Source organism: Marmota flaviventris, chromosome 9 (genome assembly GCF_047511675.1).
Source record: "Marmota flaviventris isolate mMarFla1 chromosome 9, mMarFla1.hap1, whole genome shotgun sequence".
In the NCBI taxonomy this organism is placed as follows: domain Eukaryota; kingdom Metazoa; phylum Chordata; class Mammalia; order Rodentia; family Sciuridae; genus Marmota; species Marmota flaviventris.
In genome coordinates this window covers 103,842,496-103,870,221 of record NC_092506.1, presented here as the reverse complement: position 1 = coordinate 103,870,221, position 27,726 = coordinate 103,842,496, and the positions used below count along the sequence as shown (strand labels likewise).

General features: G+C 44.7%; 1 long non-coding RNA gene and 1 other non-coding gene across 2 annotated transcripts; one reads left to right on the top strand and one right to left on the bottom strand.

Annotated features, from left to right (window-relative positions):
* Window positions 1-570: 570 nt before the first annotated feature.
* On the bottom strand, window positions 571-27,523 carry LOC114088751 (uncharacterized). Its single transcript, XR_003582051.3, has 4 exons — window positions 26,966-27,523; window positions 25,578-25,762; window positions 4,078-4,101; window positions 571-1,235 (listed from the first exon to the last, which is right to left on the bottom strand). It is a non-coding gene; the product is annotated as an uncharacterized lncRNA (long non-coding RNA).
* LOC114089056 (U6 spliceosomal RNA) lies at window positions 15,126-15,232 on the top strand. The gene has a single exon (XR_003582112.3). It is a non-coding gene; the product is annotated as a U6 spliceosomal RNA (small nuclear RNA).
* Window positions 27,524-27,726: the final 203 nt, after the last annotated feature.

Here is a 27,726-nt window from a genome sequence, read left to right as displayed (position 1 = left end):
TCCTCCCCCAGCCAGATGGGATGACCACACCTGACAGGCCACCTCTTCCTGCCCTGCAGTTTACACAGCAGCCTCCTCTGCCTAGATGGCTTTGTCCCTCTCTTTCTCTTTCTTGTTCCTTAAGGCCAGCCAAGAGTGGCCTTCCTGGGGAGAACTCCAGTCTCTGGAGCTCACAGGACATTCCGTGCCTGCAGGGGCTGGCACCCACCACCCCGCCTTGCAATCACTTGTTCGATCTTTCAAGTGTCACTTTTAGTTTTGTAGCCTCAAGGGCCAACACGGGTCCTGTGTGTATCAGGAAAGTCCTCAGGAAAGGCCAAACTACGGAACAAGAGCTTCGGCCAGTAGGTCCCCAGGCCAGCAGAGGCGGAAGACAGCTCAGCCCTGTGTTGCAATCAGACTTTCTGGGGGCAGGCTGGGGTTCTGCACTTGAAATAAGACAAGAGATCATCTTACCCAAGAAAACTGGCGGGACTGCTCTAGACCTTTACAAGGACAGCCTCGTGGGATGAGACACTTAGCTGCTGTCTGAGTATAGATCCAGGACAGTATTCCTCAGAATTATTTTATTTTATTTTTTGGTATCAGGACATGCATAGACCACACTTCAGGTCATCGTGGAGTAAACAGACAAAGGCTGGAGGTAAAAGGTCTCGAAGCTCACACAGCTCCGGCTCCACCAAGGTGGGTGACCAATACCTAGGTGTGCCAGGAGCCCTTTCCTGTCACCCTACTTGGGAAGCTCTGATTACTAAGAGCTACCAGCCAGACACGGCTGCATGGCACTCACACGGGTGCTGTGGATAGGGAGCTCTGATGAAGCCAGGCCTGGAGCCACGCCCGCTGCAGGAGCCTGGCTTTGGGTCTCCCAGACCTGAGAACACACATGGAAGAGAGATAATGCAGCAGCTGTGAGGGTGCCCTGCTGGGCTGGAACCCTGGGCCCATCCTGCAGACCTCCCCTCCCCGGAGGTGGCCCAAGAAGCCAGCAGCATCTGTGAGCAGAATGCTGAGCCTTCCCTGCCAGAGGAAAGCTGCCACCGCAGTGGAATGAAGTTCTTCCAACCTTTTCATTCAGTTAATTGCTTAATGGAATGAATGGAGGGAGGGGCTGGCAGCAGCACCCCAGCACTTGCAGCTGCTATGAACGCTGGAATCTTCTCCAAAACGCAGCTGTTGGCCAGATAGAGGACATTCTCTGTGGCCCACAATGTCCCCTGAACTTTCCGGAGAGCCTGCAAATGTGGAAAGGTTGTCCTATAAAACATTGAGGAGAAATTGTAAGCTGGAGGGTCCTCACCTCATGGCTACTTTAGCTAAGAAGCTGATGCTGCAGAGAAGGCTCTGCTCTTGATGACAGAGATGCATTTTGGCTATTAACAAAAGAGCTATGGGGGTGTGCCAGGTGACAAAAATTCCTCCTCCCAGGAGTTAACCAGTTACAGGAGAATTTGTATTCTGTGGACAGCTGGGAGTGCTGAACAAAGAGACCATTGCTGGTAGGGCCCCTGATACCTAGCAGTATAAAACATGACATTCAACTCTTTATAAACCAGTCATTGAATGGGTACATGGACAGATAGATGCATGCATACATGGACAAGTGAATGGATGGACAAATGAATGGATGGATGGATGGAAATGTAGGGGAATTTTATGATTTCCATAAATGTACCATGTGTGCTTAGAAAAAAGTATATTAGATACCAAATTTTATATAGGTCCATTAGAACAAACTTGCTAGATGTGCTTTTCAATTGATTATATCATGACTTATATTTTTGTTTGCTTGACTATAATCAAAATCAAGAGAGGTATCTTAAAATTTTCCACTATAATGAAAGATTTGTTAATTTCTATTTATTGTATTATTAACAATAATCTCCTTATTAAAGGAAATATTAAAGTTGCATTTTATTATGAAAACCTCCTTATTAAATTCCCTCACTCTTTTCTTCTGGACTTTAGACATATAAGTTAGTCTGTTTTTTGTTGCTATAACAAAATACCTGAGAATAAGTACTTTATAAGGAAAGAAGTTTATAGTTTATTTTGGACTACAGTTCTGGAGCCCGGGGAAGTTCAAGAGCACAGTTTGTGAAAAGGCCTTGCACTGCTCTAATTTATGGCATAAAGTAGAAGAGCAAGCAGGTGACTATGGAAGGGAAACACAAGGGCAGCCTCACTTTTTAACAACCCACTCTCATAACAGCTAATCCAGTCCCACAAGAGCAAGAACTCATTTCCTCAAGCAAAGCATTAATCCTTCTTAATGACTTAATCATTTCTTAAGAGTTCCCACTCTTTCAACATCAATTTTTGAAATCAAATTTCAACATGAATTTTGGTGGAGACAAATAAAACCCAAACCATAGCAATATCTATTAGACCATATCTTTTTATGTTCTTTTAACCTCTCATATTTCCCATCTCCTTTTTTTCTCAAGCATAAATTCTTCATACCTATCTTTCCATTTACTGATTCTCTCTTTAACTGTGTCTAAACATTTTCAACATATCCATTGACATTTAATTTGAACGATTATATTTTTCATTTATTGGAGTTGTATTTTTTAAAATATGGGTGACATTTACATAATGTGAATTTAACCGATTCAAAATGAACAATTTTAGTGGTAATAAGTGCATTTGTCTTTGTCTTTTCTTTCTTTTTTCTTTTTTAAAGGTCTCTTTATAGAACCTTATGACTGTAGCCCAATGTTAGTCATATTTAGTTTTTCCTGATATTACAAATCTTTAATATCTTATTGACCATATAAAATACATTAAGTATGTAAAGGTGAAATTTAACAATTTACCTAATGCTATGTACATTTAGGTTTTCATAAGTTATGTCTTAAATACTTGTTGGTGGATTTTACTTATTGCTTGATCTAGAAATAATTTATGCTAAACACTGTGCTAAGTGCTGCATGTACAATGACAGATAAGTAATAATGATTGATTCCAAGGTGTTTACTGTCTTCTTTGTCACATAGAATTTTCCATATCCAGGATGATTACTTTGGATGGACTTCTAAATGTGAAAAAATAAATATAAGAATATAGTGAAAAAAAAAATAAAGGTCTCTTTATTCCCAATAATTTCCAGTTTTATATTTCTTTTTGTAATAATATTTCTTTAAGCATTGAACTTTTATACATTTAGCTTTTTTAATTTTCTGTGTAACCATTCTATATTTAATATGTGACTGTCCATAATTTGCAGTTCTTAGAATCTGATGTTAATTGTCCATTGATTCTGATGATGACTTTCTGGCACAGTGGTAGTACTTCTCGTGAGTCTCATCATTTTTATTGTGAGTTAATTATCTGAACCCTCATAATCTGTGAGGGTTCTTTGATTTGAGAAAACTCTTGCAGAGAATGTTTGATAAAGGTACCTCCAATAAAAACCATCTCAGCCCCCATTGAGGGTTTGGCCCAGAAAATGAACCCAGCACTTGTCTCAGTGCTACTCCACGTGTCAGCAAACATGTGACAGTGTTGCTATGTGATGCAACCTCGAGGCTCCTTTCCCATGTCTGGCGACAGGCTAACTGCCACCCCTCTGCTTCCCTCTACTCCACTCACTTCCTGCTCCCAGTCACACCGGCCACACTAGGCACAGCAGGGAGCTCATTCCTAAACTCTTAGCTATTAAGTCCCAATTTCTACCTGCCACAATGGGACCCTCAGCCACTCTAGCACCAGATCGTGTTTACTGGTTGGTTGATCAGTTTGGTTTTGGAGAGAGGATCCCTAAAGACCTCTACTTTGTGAGACCAGTGTCGCCTCAAAGATGGCATCCTATATGGGGTCAAATCATAGTGGAGAAGAAGCACCTCTCAGAGCCCCTCGTTATCATGGCCCTGGTCTGTTTCAGCAGCTTCCCATAATTAAAGGGATCTTCTTATCTCCACCCCATGTCTCCACCTCTCCAGGGGCTATAAATTCAGGATTGGAAAGGAATGTCATTTTTGGGTCCCCTCAATTGCCAAAAGAACATAGCTGGGAAGGATTGAGAAGCACAGCAGGACCACCCTCCAAGCCTGTTTTCTTCTAAAGTCATCCTACCTGGACTGACGACTCCCAGGATTGCTGTGGAATTAAAAGGGAAGACAGAAGTGAAATCTTTGAAAGCTCGAAAGATCTCAAATTTATAGGAAAGTATTGGTAATATCATTTATTACTAAAATTAACCACAAGGACCACAGACACAGAAAAGATGGAGAATCAAACTCTTCACCTGGTCCCTAGGTTTCCTGCTTTGGCAATGGTGTGGAAGCATAATGGTAGCCAGTTCCTCAAGTGCAATTTCACAGTTTTATTTCGTAACCTAGGGCGGGTATTACTGCAGATATTTATTATTTCCAAAGAAAGCTCTTGGGCTATAATCCCCCAAGGAAAGACTAATGGATTTGTTCCTTTGAGCATAAAGTGCCCCATTCTGTCTCCTGCCTTGAATAGATGCACTCCACTTGTTGAATTCACTCCATTATAGAAGCGTTTCAATTTCATCCTGATGAGTAGGGGAAGTCAAGTTTTTCAACATATTTTACTACAACTCATAGTAACATGTACCATTTACACAACAACCCAGTCTAAATATACCCACAAACCCATTTTCACAAAATGATCCCTACCTCATTACATATAACGCACATTCATATTTTCAATTCTATCCTGTCTTATGCAATTATAGTCTTTTTAAAAAAAAGTTTATGATCACAACATACTAGTTGATTTATACCTTGAAACACTTAGAGAAGTGACAAGAGGAGCAGCTTGTCTGCCTCCCTCGGGATCCTGGAGAAAGAGATGAGCTTCTCCCCTCCCCGAGGCTGCAGGTGTTATGTACAGTGTAGCCCAGATCCAAGGGCTTGATTCCTCTTTCTCTCTGAAAAAGTGATGCTTGTCTTTCTTCCTTTCTTCCTTCCTCCAAAATATGTGTTGAGTACCTACTGTTTTCTAGGCACTGCGCTAGGTGCTAGGAACATGTAGATAAATGACACTGAAACAACCCAGAGGATTCGGACCCTTCCAGTGATGAGGTTAAACCTCCTCGTGAATAAAAGAAACCAGGGAATCCAGGGGCCAGGCTTCTTCCCCTGTCCTTCTGATCTTCCATACGAAAGGAGTCCCCTCTCGGCCCTCCCAAATACTCCACTCCAAAGAGGTCGAAGAACTTGTCTGATTGGAAATTTTAGAAGGAAACTCTGGTACATGCGACATTGACTTCTCCACTTCCTTTCACCTAAAATCAAACTGCCTTCACCATGCACGTCTCTAACTCTGCCCTCCAGGCTTTAAAGTTTCGCACAGGATCAGCCATGGTGCTGCTCAGAACAAGATGGGCAGATCAACTTCAATCTGGAGTTTAGCTTCATAAAGCCTGCATTCAAAATCACCATCTCCAATAACAGCTCCTCTCTGACGTTGGTGGTTCATCACCAACTGCCCGACACTTTATCCTAATTTTCCATTTTCCCTGCTGTAGACAAGGGAGAGGGGCACTGTCTAGAGGGCCTCTCCATGGGTGCAACTTAGCCCCTCACCAGTTTTTTGCTTCACAAAATCCCAGGAGCCAGACTGGTGACAACAATCATCCCCCAGACAGCAGGACAGGGGAGATCTTCAGAAAAAGTTGATGTTGTCTTTTCTGAGCAGAAGAAAGGACAAGATATGAAGACTCAGGTCCACTGAGAACATCTGAATCCTCAACACAACCTGAAAGCCCAGAGCCAGGCAGGCCACCGTGGCTAAAAACCTTGCCTTGCCTTGTACCCTGATGGGACTTCTTCCCTTTGCAGGGCTAACTACCTCTCTCCTCCTAGTGGCAGATGTAGTGCTCCTGTGAGGCAATTCCAGATGTGAAATTCACACACACACACACACACACACACACACACTCACACATATGACTTTTCAATTCTTATTGGATTTGACTGATGGTTTTAGGAGTTATGTCTCAGAACCCAGATAATTTAAAATCAAGTATCAGGCACCCTGTTCTAAGAATCCCATCAATTCACTTCTACCTTCCCACTGAGGGTCCACCTTCCTTTCCATCCTCCATGACATCTGACTCCCGCATGTTTCCTAAATAGATTCTGTGACATGGCTCTCTTCTCAGAGTCCTGCCAACCCCTATTCCCCAGTGCCTACCTTCCCTGCCACAGGACACAGCAGGCAGCTTTTCTAAACACAAGTTCTTCCTAAGAGTGATCCCATTGAAAGTTGGAATTCTAAGAATTTTTACTCAATTGGGTTTTGTCATATGGTGTTACGGGGCATGTGAAGTGTTGTTCTCTGGAAATGGGAAGGGTTTGGCAGGGAATCCAGAGTAGAGGCTGCGCAGGTCCCGCGGTCTTGCTCTTGATGGAGATAGTTTTTGAGCTATCATTGGTTTCTTCTAAGGCTTCTCTCCTTGGCTTGTATTCAGCTGTCTTCACATGGTCTTCCCCCTGTGCACACACACCTGTGCCTAAATCTCTCCTTATAGAGACACCAACCACACTGGATTAGGGCCCATCTAAAGACCTCATTAAAACTTAACTGCCTCTTTAAAATCTTTATCTCCAGATACAGCTACGCTGTAAAATGGAAGGGCGTAGGCCATTGGCATTCAAACTGGAGGTGAGGCCATCACACTAATCATACATTTTGTTTTGCTTTGTTTTTCTGACTTCTGGTTTCCACTTAGTGAACACATTAGGTGTCCTTAAAAGACTTGCTTAGGGGCAGGGCATGGTGGCACACGCCTGTAATCCCAGAGGCTTGGGAGGCTGAGACAGGAGGATCATGAGTTCAAAGCCAGCCTCAGCAAAAGCAAGGGGCTAAGCAACTCAGTGAGACCCTGTCTCTAAATAAAATACAAAATAGGGCTGGGGATGTGGCTCAGTGGCCAAGTGTCCCTGAGTTCAATCCCCGGACCTCAATCCCCAAAACAAAAGACTTGCATGGGAAGACAGAGATTCTTTGGCACTAAAAGGAGATTCTCCCAAGCCAAAGAGGCAAGAAGAAGGTATTGTCAACAGTGGGGACCCCAGCCTGATCCCAGGTAAATTCCCAGTGATGACCAGATTCACAGAGAAAGGCCATCATCTCCAGCCTAGTCTGAGAACCCCCCACCAAGCCTGAGCCAGGCAGAGCCAGGCAGAACAGCCTGAGGGAGCCTCAGCACCTTGAAGACCAGCCGGCCTCCCCCAGCCCTACAGAAACCTGGAACTTTGTACTACCCAGGGCTGGGGCTCCAGGAGAGGCAATTCCCACTGCCATGATTTAAATGTCCCTCCAAAACTCATGATGCACACACGAACTGCCATTCCAACTGTGTGGCGGGCTGGGACTGCTAAGGGGCCATCAGGTCATGGGGACTCTACCCTCAAGAGTGGATTAATGCCATTATTATTGGCACCGGCTAGTTATTGTGGGAGTTGGCTCCTGGTGAGAGGTTAAGTTAAGCCCCATTTTTTCTCTGTCCTGAGCATGCTCACTTTCTTTTTTTTTTTTTTTTTCCTGCCATGTTATAGTGCATCACAAAAGCCCTGATCAGATGCTGGTGCTATGTTCTCAGACTTCCAGCATCCAGAACTGGGAGTTTATAAACTTTTGTTTATAAATTACATAGTCTGTAACATTCTGTTAGAGCAGCAGAAAATGAACTAATACACTTACCCAGCCAGCAAGATGACTTAGAATCTAAATGGGGTTGCCTTAAAGAAAATAAAGAAATGTATTCTTTCTTGCATATCTGAGTTAATTAACTAAAATCGGTACATTTGTGTCCCCCAGCGCCTAACACAGTGGCTCATATAGAAGAGCATGTCTGAGAAACATGAAAACAGAAAGGGGAAATGAGAACAAGAGATGGTAAACACAGAAGAGTTGGCCCCTCTTCACTGGGCCCCTCTCCACGTTCCCAGAGGGACTCCGGCTTCCCCTCCTCTGAGCTCCATCTGGCATTGGTCGCACACACCACCTCCCTGTGCTTGTGTGTTCTTGCTTTAAAATCCCCACAGAGGACCGCCTCGCCCATCCCCGGCCCCACCCACCCCACTCCAGGCAGGGACTGGACTGGTGCTTTCTAAAGTGGAATAAAATAGGCACTGAGTCAAGACAGAGAAAACACACCAACCCAGAGCTGCTCAAAGGTGGAGGCAAGTGGGGAGAGCTCCCCGCAGCAGGGCTCTGGGAGGAGGAGGAGGAAGATGTGGTTCAGAGCGCAGTGGAGGGAGGGGCCGGGCACAGGAGCAACAAAGTCCCCAGCCTTTCAGGAACTGGCTCAGGCCTGCAGAGGAGACATCACTGTTGTTTCTTCCTGGTCATGATTTATTCAACTAAGCTGTGTCTGAAAATACCCTGGCCGGCAGTTGCTCTCCCAGCATGTGGGCGGGCCTGGAGTGCAGCTTTCAGACACAGTTCCCAGCTACACTGGGTGTCTCCCAGCTCCAAGAGGTGGGAGGGGCAGACACCAGCCCATTACCCAAAGGACAACACTGAGGCCTGAGAGTCAACAGACTTCACCCAGGGTCACACAGGGCCAAGAGCTGCCGAAGGAGAAGGGAGGACAGCAGGACGACCCCCGGAAAAAGAAAGCATTTGTCCTCTGAGCTAAGGAGACGTAAAGGCTGCAGTGGCCTAAGTGCCACAGCCCCACCTCCACCCACTGCCCCAGCTTTCTGAGGGGGTGCCAGGTGCCAGGGGAGGAAATCCAGGAAGGAAGCAGCTGCCTCTGGAGGAAATGGAGGAAAATCATGCAGAAGCCTAGGCTCTGGAGTCCCCTCGTCACCCCTGACATGCTCAGGAGCCAGGGAGCAAAGCTAGACCATCTGTGCTACTACGTCCCCAACTCTTCACACGGGGCCAATATGTCAGCTGTGTTTCTGTTACAAAAAGTCAACACGGTATTCTGGTCCTGGGGCCAGAAACAGTCAGAAAACATGAGAATGAATCCATGACTCATGCCTACATGACTTGAGCGAGCCTCTTGAACTCCGTGTGACTCAGTTTCCTCATCTGTAAAATGGTCATACTAGGCCTCCTAGAAGGCTGCTGAAAGGGTCAGATGAGGTAGGAGAGCCTGGGCTTCAGAGCTGGGGAAACTTCACCCTTGCCTAGCTTCATGCACACAGACCTCCTCGTCTCATTCCAGGCCATTGCCCTTCAAATGAAAGATTCAGCTGGGGAAAAGGTGCATAAATCATAGATAATGAACAAGAATAGACTTCAAAGCACAGTCATATCTATCAAAGAGGCTGCTCTAAAGCACACTGATGAAAAGGCTTCAGAGGCAAAGCTGTGCCCTGAACAGGATGCTTTAAGGAAAACCTCACCATGGACCAGACACCTGAGCTGAGCCAAAGGATGGGCAGGAGTTCACCAGGCAGAGGGGGAGAGGAAAGGCAAGCCCTCAGGACAGAGTGACAATGGCTTGATGCAAGGAGGAACTTGGACAGCAAGAGACCAGCATGGCCCAGAGCCCAGCGAGGGGAGCTTCCCAACACTCTTTGAAGTAAAAAATCCCCTTAAAAAATAATAGACTTTATGTTGTACAGCAGTTTTAGATTCACAGCAAAATTAAGCAGAGAGTACAGAGAGTCCCCATAAGCTCCCTGCCCGCACACAGCCTCCCCCACCATCCACGCGCCCATCGCCCATCGCGGTGCACAGTTTTTACAGAGGATGAACCCGCATGGGACATCGTTATCACCCAGAGTCCTAGTTTACATCAGGGCTGGCTGCGGAGGTCCGTGGGTTTTCACAAACGTACGCCACGCATCTACCCTTGCAATATCACACAGAATGATGGCACTGGCCTGAAGTCCCCTCCATGCTCTGCCTGTTCATCCCTCGCTCCTCTCATCCCCAGTAGCCCCTGATCTTTTCACTGTGTCCATAATTCTGCCTTTTCCATGTGGTTGGAAGCAAACAGCATGCTGTCTTTCAGTTTGGATTTTTTCACTTACAGAAATCCACCTAAGGTTTCTCTGTCTTTCATGGTAATACACAGTGTGGAGGCAGGTGGGGGTTTCGCCTCATGAATTCAAAGAATGAGATTCACCCACGACAGTGGGTGAAAGTGAAGTATAAGGGCTTATTAAAGCAAAATGAAGCAAAGCCCTCATCGCTAGGTTTGATTGTTAGGGTTTAGCTGTGGTGTCCCCCAAAAGCTCACGTGTGAGACAATGTGAGAGAATTCAGAGGAGAAATGATTAGGTTGCGAGAGCCTTGACCCAATCAGTGAATTAACCCCTGATGGGAGTAACTGAGTGGTGACTGGAGGCAGGTGGGGTGTGGCTGGAATAGGTGGGAACTGGGGCCATGGCTTTGGGGCATATATTTGTATCATTTGAGGGGAGTCTCTCTGCTTTCTGATCACCATAGAGCTGCACTCTTCCACCATGATGTCCTGCCTCACCTCCAGCCCTGAGGAATGGAGCCTGCTGTCTAGAGACTGAGACCTCTGAAACCATGAGCCCCTGAATAAACTTTCCTCCTCTGGTTGGGTCCGTTAGTCACAGCAGTGAAAGAACTGACTAATGCACCAGGGATGGCTATTGTCTAGAGGTTCCCGTGGATCTCCAGGGTGAAGGAAGTCAGCCCCCACCAATTCTGGGTAAGGCACTCGGTGTCTACAAGGTGGTCATGCAGTCTCTAGACCAATCAAAATATTGATCAGGTTTTTCCTTCTTTGGAGAGGCCATGGACTCCAAATTGTCCCAATTTAAAAATAACCTTTTTGCAAGTTTCTCAGCAAAAAACCTCCAGCTGCCTGTTTGTGCTATGTTGCTTAGGAAGTCACCAAGGGCCCATTTCCCTATCTACACAGCCTTATCTCTTCCTCCTGACTTCATCATGACTGAGAGCTCGTTTCTTTTTGGTATTGAATAACAGTCCAATGTCTGAATCCGAGTCCCCCCCCCCACTTTTTTTTAAGAGAGAGAGAGAGAGAATTTTTTTAATATTTATTTTTTTAGTTTTCGGTGGACATAACATCTTTATTTTATTTTTATGTGGTGCTGAGGATCAAACCCAGCACCCCGTGCATGCCAGGCAAGCGCATTACCACTTGAGCCACATCCCCAGCCCCCGAGTCCCTTTTTAATGTCAAAATAATTTAATATCCCACCAACATAGCAATCACATTTTTAGAATCCACAGATTGAAGCTACGATGAATCCAGCAATGCTTTGTATAGATTATTAGTTATAATGATCTCTACATCAATTTTTCACATCTCATATTTTTGATGCTAAATAAAGGCCAAAATGACACTACTGGATGCATCCATGACAATGGATGCCAGGGGTGGGTGACCGAAAACGAGGACTGCTGCAGGAATGGACGGCTACCTAAGAAAGAGGCTACCTAAGGATCTTCTGTGGGGCACATGACTAGTCAGATATGCATTTTGAAAAGATCACTCTGGCTTGCCGTATCCTAGGATGGATGCCAGGACTCTCTTCCAACATCCCCAGGACAACTCTCCAAACAAGACTATAGCTAGATCCAGTTGCGCCAGATTCCCAGAGGTGCCATTGAAAAGCCTTGTTGATCTATTCAACCAAAACCTTACCCAGGTTGTGCTTCCAAACAAAACCTTGCTTTAGAAACCAACACTGAAGAGTCTAAAATCCAAATTTAGCTTCATAGTCAAGGAGCTGAGTACCTACTCCAGAGAAAACCAGAGCCTATCGAGGCTTAGAACCAGGCCAAGACCATAGACAAAAATCACCCTGAAGAGAAGATTCGTGGGAGAGAAGCCAGATGGTGTCATATGGCACTCACTTTCTCCCAATTACACACCCTCCTCAGGGTCTCTAGGAACAACTCCTATTTTAGCATTGATCCCAAAGGACAACTCGCTCAAGAAAGTGGGCTTCTGGAACCAAGACTCAATTTTGTGTTTCAAAAAGGAAGATGAAGGGCTGGGGATGTGGTTCAAGTGGTGGCGCGCTCGCCTGGCATGCGTGCGGCCCGGGTTTGATCCTCAGCACCACATACAAAGATGTTGTGTCCGCCGAAAACTAAAAAATAAATATTAAAAAAATCTCTCTCTCTCTCTCTCCCCCCCCCCCCCCCGTCTCTCTGTCTTTAAAAAAAAAAAAAAGGAAGATGGAGGTTCCTGGCTGTGATGGTTAATCTTTGTTATCAACTTGGCTGGATTGGGAAACACCTAGAACATTAGCCAAGCACACATCTGGGTGTGTCTGTGAGGGTGTTTCCACATACCCTGGGCATGTGGATTAGCAAACTGAGTGAGGAAGAGCTGCCCCCGAAAGCAGCCAGCACCATCCAGCAGGCTGGGAGCCCAGGTAGAACAAAAAGTGGAGGAAGGGGGAAGCTCGGAGTCACAAGCAAGTTGGACTCTTCTCAAGTGCGAGTGGATCTTGCTGCTGCCTTTGCCCACAGTCATCTGACTCCAGATTCTTCAGCCTTTGAGTGCAAATTCATACCAGCCACTCTCCAGGAAGCCTCGAGTTTCAGACAAGAGCTGCATCATTGGATCCTCTTGTCCTGAGGTTTTTAGCTTCTTGGATTGTCAGCTGCAGGTTTCTCTGGTTCTCCGGCCTTCAGACTGCCCTTGTAGGACTATCCAGACTTTGATCACGTAAACCCATCTAATAAATTCCCTCTCACAATTACCTACACGCTCTGTTGGTCCTGTCCCTCTAGAGAACCCTAATATACCAGCTCAGAGGAAAAATCTGCTGAGGCCTTCAACAAGAATAAGACTGGGGACACAATAGAGGGTTCAAGGTGCAGAGGCCGCACCAAATCGCCCCAGTCTTACCCACAACCCCCTGGTTTACCTGGAGCCAGGAATGAGGCCTAGAGGCAAGTTCTGTGGATCTGATGTTGTCACCCTGGGCCCTAAATCTCTCTTTCACTCTTCCTGAGTCTTCAGCATTGTTCTGGAACTCCACTGGAGCCTTCTGGAGATGGTAGGCCAGACTTCAGGAGGCAGAGACAGGGAGGGGTACGGCCAGGCACCTCACAGCTTCCGTGACCCAGTCTGGCTCTGGAGTTCACAGAGTCAAGGAGGATGCACATCTAATTGACACAAACCATCTTGCCATCGTCACAGTAGTTGACTGAGACAAAAATCACTAGCCAACGTTAAAGCCTATAAGGAATAATGAGACAGACATCACCTCAAAGAGTCTCCCCACAGATTTCTTTTTCATTAAAGAAACATGGGTGATCTTGCCGTGGAGAAGCCTGGCAAACCCCACCCTTACCAAGTGATCACACTTCACTGAGCTAGTGACAGCGGGGCTGACAGGAAGTGCCTGCAGTGGGCTGGGTGGAGGGCACAGTCACTTCTGTGGTGTTGACAGCCTCCAAAGCATAAGCCAGGTGTAATCATGAGGAAGCGTCAAACCACCCCACAGCGGTGGCAGTCGATAGAGTGCACTCTTTAAAGATGGGGTGCAAATGACAAGGGCTGCAGAGGTAGTGAGCCAGCTGAGGAATGTTCCAGAAGCGAACCTTCCATCTGCAGCCATGAGACCATCTCTCTGGGGGAGCCTGTCAGAGGACTGGTCCTGCCTAACAGGTCTCAGAAGTGCTCAAGAAACGGACACGGGTGGTCTCAGCTCTGCTCTTCACAGAGATCTCCCCACCCTACTCGAAGTTTTAAAGTCATTTAAATGTGTCAATTAAAGATTTTTTTAAACTAATTTTAAAAGGTAGCTCTCAAACATAATATTAACTGGAAGAAGGCAGACACAAGGGGCGCCTATCACAGGAGTCCACTGATCCAAATTGCTCAATGAGGCAAATTAACCCATGACTGTCAAAGTCAGACCAAGAGACTCTCATAAACCAATCTCAAAACTTGCTTCCAAGCTACAGTAACCAAAACAGTGTGGTTCTGGCACAGGATAGACAGACAGTCACGTAGACCACTGGAATAAAACTGAGGGTCCACAGTAACCCATGTCTATGGCTAACTAATTTTCAACAAGGGGGCCAAGACCATTCCATGGGGGAAAACAGTCTTCAAAAAATGGTGGTGGGACAACTGGACATCCACACGCAAGAAAGAAGCCGGACCCCTACATCACACCAGGCATAAAAGTTAAATCAAATGGGTCAACAACCTGGGCTGGGGTTGTGGCTCAGTGGTACAGTGCTCACCAAGCACATGCGAGGCCGTGGGTTCGAGCCTCAACACCACATAAAAAAATAAATAAATAAAACAGAGGTATTGTGTCCAACTACAACCCAATAAATAAATAAATAAATAAATGGGTCAACAACCTAAATGTAAGAGCTAAGACTCTAAAACTTTTAGAAGAAGCTGGGCATGGTGGCACAGACCTGTAACCTCAGCTACTCAGGAGGCTGAGGCCAAAAGAATTGTAAACAGCTAATCAAACAAGCAGTTGTACTGAAGGTTCACAGAAGCACTATTCACAATAGTCAAAATAGAAACAACTCAAATGTCTATTGACCATGAGTAAATGGAATGCACTATGTGCACACAATGGACTATTACTCAGCAGTAAAAAGGAAGGGGGTGCTGATGCATGCCACAAATGGATAAACCCTGAGGACATTATGCTGCACTAAAGAAGTAGAGGCAAAAGGTGATTCCATTTACATGGAATAAACAGAATAGGTAAATCCCTAGAGACAAAACACTGATGGATCATTGCCAGGGGTTGGAGGCAGGGAGAATAGAAAGTAAGTGTTCAATGGGAATAATTTGGGGTTTTGTTTTGTTTTTATGTTTTAGGCACCAACTGAACCCAGAGGCTCTACCATGGAACAGACAGAGCCTCACTAAGTTGCTGAGGCTGGCCTCAAACTTGTGACTCTCCTGCCTCAGCCTCCCAGGCTTCTGGGATTACAGGTGTACGCCACCACACCTAATTTATGCTTTATATTTAAGTGGAATCATTTTGAGACAACACTGTCCAAAAGAAATTTCTGATGGAAATGTCATATATCCCCCCTATCTATACTGTGCCGTTAGCCACAACTGCCAATTGAGCATTTGAAATATAGCTAGTGTGTCTAGGTCCCTGAATTTCTAATTTTAATTAGTTTACATTTAAATTTATTTAAATAATCACATGTGGTTAATAGCTACTGTATTAAATACTGATCTAGTGCTTGCTTCGGCAGCACATATACTAAAATTGGAACGATACAGAGAAGACTAGCATGGTCCCTGCACACGGATGACACGCAAATTCGTGAAGCGTTCCATATTTTTTAATGATCAATAGGTTACAGAAGACATAAAGGAGGAAATCAAAAAATTCTTAGAGATAAATGACAATACAGACACAACATATCAGAATCTATGGGACACAATGAAAGCAGTTTTAAGAGGGAAATTCATTGCCTGGAGTTCATTCCTCAAAAAAAGAAAAAACCAACAAATAAATGAGCTCACACTTCATCTCAAAACCCTAGAAAAGGAAGAGCAAAACAACAGCAAATGTAGTAGAAGGCAAGAAATAATTAAAATCAGAGCTGAAATTAATGAAATCGAAACAAAAGAAACCGTTGAAAAAATTGATAAAACTAAAAGTTGGTTCTTCGAAAAAATAAATAAGATCAACAGACCCTTAGCCATGCTAACGAAGAGAAGAAGAGAGAGAACTCTAATTACTAACATACGGGATGAAAAAGGCAATATCACAACGGACACTACAGAAATACAGAAGATAATTAGAAATTATTTTGAAACCCTATATTCCAATAAAATAGAAGATAGTGAAGATATCGATAAATTTCTTAAGTCATATGATTTGCCCAGATTGAGTCAGGAAGATATACACAATTTAAACAGACCAATAACAAAGGAGGAAACAGAAGAAGCCATCAAAAGACTACCAACCAAGAAAAGCCCTGGACCGGATGGGTATACAGCGGAGTTTTACAAAACCTTCAAAGAAGAATTAATACCAATACTTTTCAAGTTATTTCAAGAAATAGAAAAAGAAGGAGCTCTTCCAAATTCATTCTATGAGGCCAACATCACCCTGATCCCAAAACCAGACAAAGACACTTCAAAGAAAGAAAACTACAGACCAATATCTCTAATGAACTTAGATGCAAAAATCCTCAATAAAATCCTGGTGAATCGAATACAAAAGCATATCAAAAAAATTGTGCACCATGACCAAGTAGGATTCATCCCTGGGATGCAAGGCTGGTTCAATATATGGAAATCAATAAATGTTATTCACCACATCAATAGACTTAAAAATAAGAACCATATGATCATCTCGATAGATGCAGAAAAAGCATTCGACAAAGTACAGCATCCCTTTGTGTTCAAAACACTAGAAAAACTAGGGATAACAGGAACTTACCTCAACATTGTAAAAGCTATATATGCTAAGCCTCAGGCTAGCATCATTCTAAATGGAGAAAAACTGAAGGCATTCCCTCTAAAATCTGGAACAAAACAGGGATGCCCTCTCTCACCACTTCTATTCAATTTAGTTCTCGAAATACTAGCCAGAGCAATTAGACAGACAAAAGAAATTAAAGGCATAAAAATAGGAAAAGAAGAACTTAAATTATCATTATTTGCGGATGATATGATACTATATCTAACAGACCCAAAAGGGTCTACAAAGAAACTATTAGAGCTAATAAATGAATTCAGCAAAGTGGCAGGATATAAAATCAACATGCATAAATCAAAGGCATTCCTGTATATCAGCGACAAATCTTCTGAAATGGAAATGAGGACAACCACCCCATTCACAATATCCTCAAAAAAAATAAAATACTTGGGAATCAACCTAACAAAAGAGGTGAAAGATTTATACAATGAAAACTACAGAACCCTAAAGAGAGAAATAGAAGATCTTAGAAGATGGAAAAATATACCCTGTTCATGGATAGGAAGAACTAACATCATCAAAATGGCGATATTACCCAAAGTTCTCTATAGGTTTAATGCAATGCCAATCAAAATCCCAACGGCATTTCTTGTAGAAATAGATAAAGCAATCATGAAATTCATATGGAAAAACAAAAGACCCAGAATAGCAAAAGCAATTCTAAGCAGGAAGTGTGAATCAGGAGGTATAGCGATACCAGATTTCAAACTATACTACAGAGCAATAGTAACAAAAACAGCATGGTACTGGTACCAAAACAGGCGGGTGGACCAATGGTACAGAATAGAGGACACAGAGACCAATCCACAAAATTACAACCTTCTTATATTTGATAAAGGGGCTAAAAGCATGCAATGGAGGAAGGATAGCATATTCAGCAACTGGTGCTGGGAAAACTGGAAATCCATATGCAACAAAATGAAACTGGATCCCTTTCTCTTGCCATGCACAAAAGTTAACTCAAAATGGATCAAAGAGCTTGATATCAAATCAGAGACTCTGCGTCTGATAGAAGAAAAAGTTGGCTCCGATCTACATATTGTGGGGTCGGGCTCCAAATTCCTTAATAGGACACCCATAGCACAAGACTTAATAACAAGAATCAACAAATAGGACTTACTTAAACTAAAAAGTTTTTTCTCAGCAAGAGAAACAATAAGAGAGGTAAATAGGGAGCCTACGTCCTGGGAACAAATTTTTACTCCTCACACTTCAGATAGAGCCCTAATATCCAGAGTATACAAAGAACTCAAAAAAATAAACAATAAGATAACAAATAACCCAATCAACAAATGGGCCAAGGACCTGAACAGACACTTCTCAGAGGAGGACATACAATCAATCAACAAGTACATGAAAAAATGCTCACCATCTCTAGCAGTCAGAGAAATGCAAATCAAAACCACCCTAAGATACCATCTCACTCCAGTAAGATTGGCAGCCATTATGAAGTCAAACAACAACAAGTGCTGGCGAGGATGTGGGGAAAAGGGTACACTTGTACATTGCTGGTGGGACTGCAAATTGGTGCGGCCAATTTGGAAAGCAGTATGGAGATTCCTGGGAAAGCTGGGAATGGAACCACCATTTGACCCAGCTATCGCCCTTCTCGGACTATTCCCTGAAGGCCTTAAAAGAGCGTACTATAGGGATACTGCCACATCGATGCTCATAGCAGCACAATTCACAATAGCTAGACTGTGGAACCAACCTAGATGCCCTTCAATAGATGAATGGATAAAAAAAAATGTGGCATTTATACACAATGGAGTATTACGCAGCACTAAAAAATGACAAAATCATGGAATTTGCAGGGAAATGGATGGCACTAGAGCAGATTATGCTAAGTGAAGCTAGCCAATCCCTAAAAAACAAATGCCAAATGTCTTCTTTGATATAATGAGAGCAATTAAGAACAGAGCAGGGAGGAAGAGCATGAGGAAAAGATTAACATTAAACAGAGACGAGAGGTGGGAAGGAAAGGGAGAGAGAAGGGAAATTGCATGGAAATGGAAGGAGACCCTCATTTTTATGCAAAATTACATATAAGAGGTTGTGAGGGGAAAGGGGGAAAAAAACAAGGGAGAGAATTGAATTACAGCAAATGGGGTAGAGAGAGAAGATGGGAGGGGAGGGGAGGGGGGATAGTAGAGGATAGGAAAGGTAGCAGAATACAACAGTCACTAATATGGCATTATGTAAAAACGTGGATGTGTAACTGATGTGATTCTGCAATCTGTATTTGGGGTAAAAATGGGAGTTCATAACCCACTTGAATCAAATGTAAGAAAGATGATATGTCAAGAGCTTTGTAATGTTTTGAACATCCAATAAAAAAAATACTGATCTAGATAGCATTATGCAAACACTTTATTCATTCAACATTAACTGGCAAAGTCTTTCCAGTTCGATAGGCGTACTTCTCAAACACTCACATCTGCTTCACTGATCATGCTGATAGGTTAGAAAGTATAACTAGATCACAATCAAAGGAGAATCAAAAATATGTCATTTGGATAAGTTTTTAAAGACAATAAATGACCCAAATAAACTCACTGAGGTTTTTGGGTTTGTTTGGATATTTTTGGTGCCGGGGACTGGATCCAGGCCCTTGTGCATGCTAAGTAAGCACTTTCTCACTGAGCCACACTCCTGGCCCAAGCCACTGTTGCTATTTTCATTAAAAACAAAACAAAACAAAAAAACTCATTATAATAATAATACTATTGTGACTCAGCAATAGAGTGCTCCCCTAGCACATGGGTGGGGGGCTGGGTTCGATCCTCAGCACCACATAAAATAAATAAATAAAATAACAGTATTGTATTCAACTACAACTAAAAAATAAATATTAAAAAAATAATAATACTATTTAAAGACATTCAAATTCTAAGAAATTGGTCCTGCAAATAGAACAAATGTGTAAAATTACATTTGTGCCAATCATTCATTGAAGTATTGCTTTGTAAGAACACAGTTTGTCGGGCTGGGGATGTGGCTCAAGCGGTAGCGCGCTCGCCTGGCATGTGTGCGACCCGGGTTCGATCCTCAGCACCACATACAAACAAAGATGTTGTGTCCGCTGAAAACTAAAAAATAAATATTAAAATTTAAAAAAAAAAAAAAAAAAAAAAAAAAAAGAACACAGTTTGTCAAACACCTAGAGGACTGATTAAATACATTGTAATAGGTCCATAAATGGAATATTATACAACCGATAAAAGAATAAAGCAATTTAATATGCCCTAATATAGCACTACCCACAAGAGACATTGGTTAAAAAAAAAAAAAGGTAAAGGTATATAATAAAATGTATAACAGACTACAATAGTGTGTTCCCCATGCCCCCAGGAAGAGAACAGGATTTGCTAACACTGTTACATGCATGGAATATTTCTGGAAAGATACACAGTTGCTAACAACTTTAGTAATATGGTTAAAGAATGGGAGCTGAAATTTTTACTTTTTAACTCTATGTTCTTTTACACCATTGTATTTGGAACCACATGCATGTATGACAATTTTTAAAAATGTGTTCTTTTTAGGTATAAATGACAGTAGAGCGGTATATTATACATACATGGAGTATAACTTATTCTAATTAGGGTCCCATTCTTGTGGTTGAACATGACGTGGAGTTCCACTAATTCACATGTGGACATAGGAAAGTGATGTCCAATTCATTCCACTGTCTTTTCTGTTCCCATCCCCTCCTTTTTAAGCCAAGTCAGCCCTCACAGCTTCTGTGTCCATGGATTCAACTATCTTCCAAATGAAAATGTTTGGGAAAAAACTGTGCCTGTCCTAAACACATACAGACTTTTCTCTTGTCATTACTCTATAAACAATACAATCCAACAATCATTTACAAAGCATTTATATTGCATTAGGTTGTATAAGTAATTTAAAGATGACCTAAAAGTATATAGGAAGATATACATAGGTTATACACAAATACTACACCATTTTATGTAAGAGACTTTAGCATTCACAGATTTTGGTATTTATAGGGGTCCTGGAACAAAAAAAAAAATTTTTTTTTTTTTGGCAGGATCTTACTATGTTGCCCAGTCTGGTCTTGAATACCTAGGATCAGGCAATCCTCCTGTCTCAGCCTCCCAAGTACCTGGAGCTACACGGAACTATAGGCAGGCACCATACCCAGCTTAATTTAAAATTAAAAAAAAAAAAAAAGTGGTTTAGGAAAAAAGTTACTCTGGTAGCGATGTGGAAGAAGAGACTGGAGCAGAATGACATCTGGCAGGCTACTGCAATAGTCCAGGCAAGAAAGAAGATGAGCGAACCTGTAACCCCAGCAACTTGGGAGGCTGAGGCAGGAGAATCACATGTTTGAGGCCAGCCTCGGCAACTCAGCAAAAACCTGTCTCAAAATTAAAACATAAAAAGGGCTGGATGTAGCCCCTGGGATCAATTCTCAATATCAAGGAAAGAAAAGGAGAAAGGAAGGAAGGAAGGAAGGAAAGAAGGAAGGAAGGAAGGAAGGAAGGAAGGAGGGAGGGAGGGGCGGGGAGGAGAAAAGGGAGGAAGGGAAGGAAGGCTACACAGCCAGAGCCGTGTCAGTTAAGTTGGAAAGACTCCAAAGCTCATTTTCCAGACAGAACCCAAACTAGGATGAGTAAATGGATAAGTAGGTGAAGATGAGGAAGGATGGCTCCCAGGATTTTAGCTGAGGAAGATTTCATGCTTGGAGTCACTCACTCCTGGTCTGTCCCTTCCTCCAGTACAGGACAGAGATCTGCCTGGGTGAACTGAAGAGAGAGGTAGGTGTCCAGGGCTGAGGGTATACCTGCGTGAACAAAGAGTCTGACCACTGACCCTCCCCATCCCAAACACGTCATCTCCTCCCACCCCTCCCCCCCTACACACACACACACACACACACACACTCACCATCATGTGGACTCATGGGCTATTCCTCATGCGCTCACTCAGATAAATTAAAATTATATACTCTCCTACACAGTGCACTTTGGGGGAAAAAGACCCATTAGCATTATTCTTCCTTCCCATGAGCAGCAGAAATGCCTCCAACATAAAGAAAATACTTCGGGTTTTTCTCCTCCTCCCGTCTGAAATTTGCCTGGCCCTCACTTTGGCACAGCAGCCAGAGGAGCTGCCCGATGCTGTATTTGCCTGCTGCTGCTACTGGCTGAAGCCAGCTGGCAAGGGGTGCTGGGAAAGGCTCCGCCTCTTCCCAAGAAGTTAGGGATCTGGTGAGCGAGTAGATCAGGAGGAGAGCGGCCTGCTTATAAAGAGGTTTTGCAGAGATGGACCCTGACTGTGGAAAGTGGAGGTGGAAATGGCTTCGGACAGACCTGTATTTTTTCCCCAAAAGCAATTTTTAAAAAAAAAAAATTTGTTACTCTGCTCACATTCCACAAGGATGAGTCTTATTCATTCCTGGGCATAGTTATCCCTTCCAAAAAAAACTACTAATTTTTTTTCCTTTAACCGGAGAGACTGAGTCAGGACTTGGGCAGCTGTTCTCACCCCTGGGCAGCCCTTCCTGGCCCTCCCCAGCTTCATGAGACTGAGAACAGCTGAGCTCAGCCGAATCAGAACCCTGAGGTTGAGGCTGATGGTCCAAGCAGCCTCCCAGAGCATGTTGTCGAGGATCTTTGCCAGGAGCTGCAGCCCAGCAGACGGGCCCACAGAAGATCTCACCAGAAGCAGGTCTCAGCCTCCCGTGTGACTCTCTCAGTTCCTGCACTGTGGTAGCCAGCAACCCACCTCCCCAGCCCAAGCACCCTGACAGGAGAAGGGGCCCACGGGCCTCCACCAGCAGCCCTTCCTGGACAAGGTTCCTCTTTGCTTTACACCTTCGTCCTGTCCCCCTGCCCCTCCTCCATCCTCCACCACATTGGCCATGTCCCTGTGTTCTGATGCCCTGCCACCTGGGGTGACTGCCTCTCTCAGGACTAGCCAGTTCCTAAACAGGAGACTCCCACCCCAACTAATCCAGGGCCCATACCCCAATCACATCCTTTCTTGGGGTTCCATCCTCGGGGCCATTATCACCAACCCTACTCGCCTCAGGGCCAGCAACCAGACAGCCAGGGACCATGCCTATGCCTCGGAGCCCACTGAAGTGATTCAGACCAGCCGACTGTGGGAGGCCATCCCATCCTGTGACCAGCGTTTTCCTCTCCTGATCGGTTGAGGCACTGTCACTGCTTTTAAGTAGCCAAAGATGGTAGCTCCAACCTTGAGAGTAATAAAAGTGTCTTCATGCGTAGGCGTGCCTTCCTGCAGCCCCAGGGATCGAGCTGTGCTCACCTGTTCCTTTGTGATATTACCCCTTGCCCTGTTTGGGATAGAATGTTCCATGGAAATGCCCTTTGTGTGTCCCCTTCTCTTACTCTGCCCTTGAGTGTGGCCTTCCTAGATATCAGTCAACCTGACAGCAGACACCAGGAAGCTAGACTGAACCCCTGAAACCTGACCCCTTGCCTCATTTGAATGGCTTCTCCTCAATAAAAGGGGTCAGCTCTCTCTCTCTCTCTCTCTCTCTCTCTCTCTCTCTCTCTCTCTCTCTCCCTCTCTCTCTCTCTCTCTCCCTCTCTCTCTCTCTCTTTGTGGACCCTTAAGGTCAGAGGAGCTGCCACAGCACCCCCCAAAAAAAAGGTATTTCTGTCTCTTGTGTGGTTATTTCGTGCAGCCCAGTTCCCCTCGAGTGACCCTGAGTGTTTTAGTCGCGAGCTGACCCCAAACTTGTCCACAATGCCTTGCTCACTTCTTCCCCAGAGACCATAAGAAGGCTCTGGCCCCCAGTCTCCTCCTCTGGTGTCTGTTGCTTCCCCCTGGGGAGGCATGCGCCTCCTCTGGAGATTTGTGAGCATAACACATTATTTTTCAGTGGTGGCCACCTCTCATCTGTTGGCCTTGCCATTTCCAAATAATAATAAATTTATAATAAGAGGAATAATAATTTATTATTTACTGTAATGTTATGATATATTATTCATAATAATATACGATGAATAATAAATGATACCTACATTATAAGGAAATTATAATAAATGATTTTGAAACAATGACCTCAGACTTCAGCTCCCGTCCTCTCCTGAAACCATCCTCACCAGACTGCCACACCTCCTGATGGCCAAATCTGATGGGTACACTTGAATACACCATAGCACTCCCCACTTCCTCACTGAAGTGCCCCTGTTTATGTGGTGTCCCTCTCTGGGGTCCTACCCCTCTGGCCACTCCTTCAAAGACTCTTCTGCTGGCTGAAACTCCCTTGAATATGGGGACTTGCCCTGCGGCCTGTTTTATTCTGGTCCACACAGGCGCTCCAGGTGCTCATTACCGACTGTGCAACCACCACTAGACACCCACCTCGCTCCTCTGCTCCACACGCCCCTCAAGCTCGACACCGCCGACACTGAATTCATGATCTTTTGCCCCAAAGCTGCCTTCTTTCTTTTCACTTTTCAGAGCAGCCTCACCAGAGACCTGGGAGCCTGCATGGCTGACGGTCCAAGTGCCAGGGAGTGCCGAGGTGATATGCATCCTCCGCCCCTCATCTCCACTTCTACTGCGGCTGCCCCACATCAGACCCTCACCCTTTCATCGGGGCTCCAGCCCTGGGCTCTGATTTCTCTGCATCTACTCCTATGAATCCCTCCAACTGCACCCTGTTGCCCCCAAATACTTCCTCATACATCTCCACTTCTTTAGGGCCCTGCGTGGCTCCCCACTGCTACCTGGATAGTCTAAGCTCTTCAGCCTGATAAATCTAGTCTTTTTTTTTTTTTTCTTTTTAGTATCAGGGATTGAACCCAGGGGCACTTAATCACTGAGCTACATCCTCAGCCCTTATTATTTTTTATTTAGAGACAGGGTCTTGCTGAGTTGCTTAGGGCCTTGCTAAGTTGCTGAGGCTGGCTTTGAACGTGCAATCCTCCTGCTTTAGCCTCCAGAGCTGCTGGGATTACAGGCATGTGCCACAGCGCCCAGCAAATCCAGTTTTTTGTGACTGGTTCTTCTCCCTCCCCACTTGCATCTCAGGCCCTCTCCTTCCCCCACCCCATACTCCAGCCACATGATCAGTGTGCGCACTGCAACAGCCCGACAGCCGGACAGCCCGGGCACCCTGCACACCTCCATCCCTTTGCTTCTGAGCATCCCTCAACTGGGAACACCTTTCTTCCCCTGTCCAGAAATCACCCATTTTTTCCCCCAAACTCTCCTTCAAAGTCCCTGCTTTTTGCCTCATATGCAGCACCTACAACACTGGTTTGCTCTCATTTCTTATTATAATCATTCAAAAATATTTCTTGAGAATCTACTTTGTGCCAGGACCTGGCAACCCCAGAGACAACAATAACCAAGACAGACATGACCTCAAGGAATAGTTTTTCATGCCTATCGTGCCATCTTCCTCCCCAGAAACCACCTTGCCTGCCTCCCCTCCTCTGATCTGAACAGACTGCAAGACCAAAGAACCCCCCCACCCCCGGGCAGAAGGTACAACTGGCCCTGCAGTTGCCCGCCCCCTCCTCCCAGAACCACCGTTCTGAAGGGTCTGTCTATCTGGCCATTTCACACCCTCCCCATAAACCTTCCATGCCTCCCCATTACCAAGTCCAAACAGACAGGGCTTCCTCGCAGGCTCTTCCCCATTTTTCCGGGGTCTCCTCTCAACCCAAATGAACTGCATTTCCTATTTCCACTTGGCTTTACTTTTTCTCCACGACTTTGCTCCTTTTGCCACCTCTGTCTTAAATTCCCTTTCCTCTCCTACCTGGATATCTGTTGCTGTTTAACAAACTTCCCCAACCAAGAACCAAAGGCACAATTCTGGGGTCAGCAGTTTGCTCAGAGCTCAGCTGGGACAGCTCATCTCTGCTTCCTGGAAGGTCTCCCTGGCAATCTATCTGGCAATTGGCAGGGCTGTGGGCTAGTGCACTAGTTCATGTCTGCCCATGTGGCTAGCTGGGGCTCACGTGGCAGCCAGTTTCCAGGAAGCAAGTCCTAATGGGCTGGCACTCGGGAGATCTCTACTTCCATCATGTTATCTGGAGTCCCACCATGGCCAAGCCCACAGTGGATGTGGAGTTGATGTGGAGCCTTTAGTGTAGCAGTCTACACCGTCCACCCTCTCCTCCTAAAGAGGTGCAGCCCTCCTACGTGTGAAATGTCCCACCCTTCCCAAAATACCCGTAATATTACCCATTATGCCATCGGGCTCCAAGTCCAGGAGTTCATAATGTGAAGCTGGTCTGGACGTGGCTGAGTCCTCTTGGGAACACTCCTCAGATGTGCCTCCTCTTGACTCAAAAACCCCTGAACAAGTTATCTGCCCCATGTGACTGGTGTTCAACGATGAAGCAAGAGTAGGCTGCATCCAATAGGAGCTCCAGTAAAAAGGGAAGAAACGGGAGGCGTTAGCAAACCTGGGCCAAAGCATTCTGAACCACAGTCAGGCCCAAGTAATCAGCACCACTACTCTAGTGGCAGGGAGTGTTACTTAAAGAGGGTGTGGTTCTGACAGGCTTTTAGTTACACCCTTTAGAGTCTCACTCCTGTCCTCTGAGAGGCCTGTCTTTTCCCTAAGCAAAAAACCATATGTATATGGATCAGCTTCCTGCCCAGAGGAAGCTGGGGACCCAGAGGCTTCTTTTTCATTTCGAACTGTCTCAGCACCTTTCAGTCCAAACTGCTGGAGCTATTGCCAATACAATACTCTTTAAAATTTTATGGGTTTTCTGTGAATATTATGGGTCCACTTTGTGGGCAAGATGCCACATACATGGTTAATTTCAAGAAGACAGTACTTCAGCTGTGGAACAATATCCTTAATATTCTTTGAAACACTTTTGTTTAGTTGAGAAGGTCTACTAATTATCACTTAAATCTTCCTGGCATCTCAACAAAGGTTCTACAGACATACCCTTGATTTACCCTTTCTCTTTAGACCAGTTCTCTCTCTCTCTCTCTCTCTCTCTCTCTCTCTCTCTCTCTCTCTCTCTCTCTCTTTCTTTAGTACTGGGGATTAGACTCAGGAGCACTCAACCACTTAGTCACATCCCCAGTCCTATTTTGTACACAGCAGTGAGAACAGTTTGATCTCACTGAGTTGCTTAGCGCTGTGAGCCAATCATCAGCCGGCAGCTGGAAGTTTGCTGGCAGCTGGAAGTTTGCTGGGGCCCCTTCGGCTGTGGCTCTCAACAGCTTAGCACCTCGCTTTTGCTGAGGCTGGCTTTGAACTCACTATCCTCCTATCTCAGCCTCCTGAGTTGCTGGGATTCAGGCAGGCGTCACTGAGCCTGGCTTAGGCCAGTTCTTACATTGAGAATCCACTGCCTCACTGCCTGCTGAAGAGACTGGAAATGAGAACTGGTTTTCTTTTCCAAACTGGTTTTCTTTTCCCATTTAGCTCATCTCTCTTTTATTATACTTTATCATGCCAGGTATAAGCACCCAAATAGTATTTCATCTCTAGATTCCTTTAACCAAGTCCACAGATTTTTCAGGTGCTATCTCAATCCATTTTGTGTTGCTATAGAAAATACATGAGGCTGGGCAATTCAGAAAGAAAACAGGTTTATTTAGCTTACAGTTTTTGGAGGCTGCAGATCCAAGATTAGTGATGGTATCTGGTCAGTATACCAGTATATCACCAGTATATCTGGTGAGGGTCTTGTGGCTGTGTCACAATGTGGTAGATGGCATCACATGACAGAAGTGCAGAGGAGAGAGATCATGTGGTGAGAGAGGAAGCAATGGTGAGTTACGACTAACCCAGTCCCAGGAAACCTGACCCACTAACCATTCATGAGGGTGGAACCCCTTTGACTAATTATGCTCCACTAGTCCTCACCTCTTAAAAGTCCTGCCACCTCGAAATCTTGATATGCTGGGTACCAAGCATCTAGCACACAAACTTTCAGGAGACTCACTCAAACATATCCAAACCATAACAGGCATATTTTCTATCATATTTTTGCCAATTGTTCCACCACCACATAACACAAGTTGCCCTTGTCCCAGCTGCTAAGCAGTTTTCTTACTCAGGAACAGCTGGGAGCCATGCATGGTAGCTACAGGGTAGGCAGATGTTTTACATGCTGGCTCCAGGAGAAAGTACTCCTGCAAACAAGGTCAAAGCTATATGACCTTCTGAGACCTACATGTAGAAGACTCTCAGCATCACTCTGCCATACTCTAGTAGCTGAAGCAGTCCCAGCCCTGGAGATTCAGGAAGAGGGGACATAGACTTCACTTTCTGACAGGTTGATCTGGCATGATTCATTGTGTTCTATGTGGCATCAGTTGGAATCACACGTGCTTCTGTGATCGTATGGCAAGTCAACTGGGA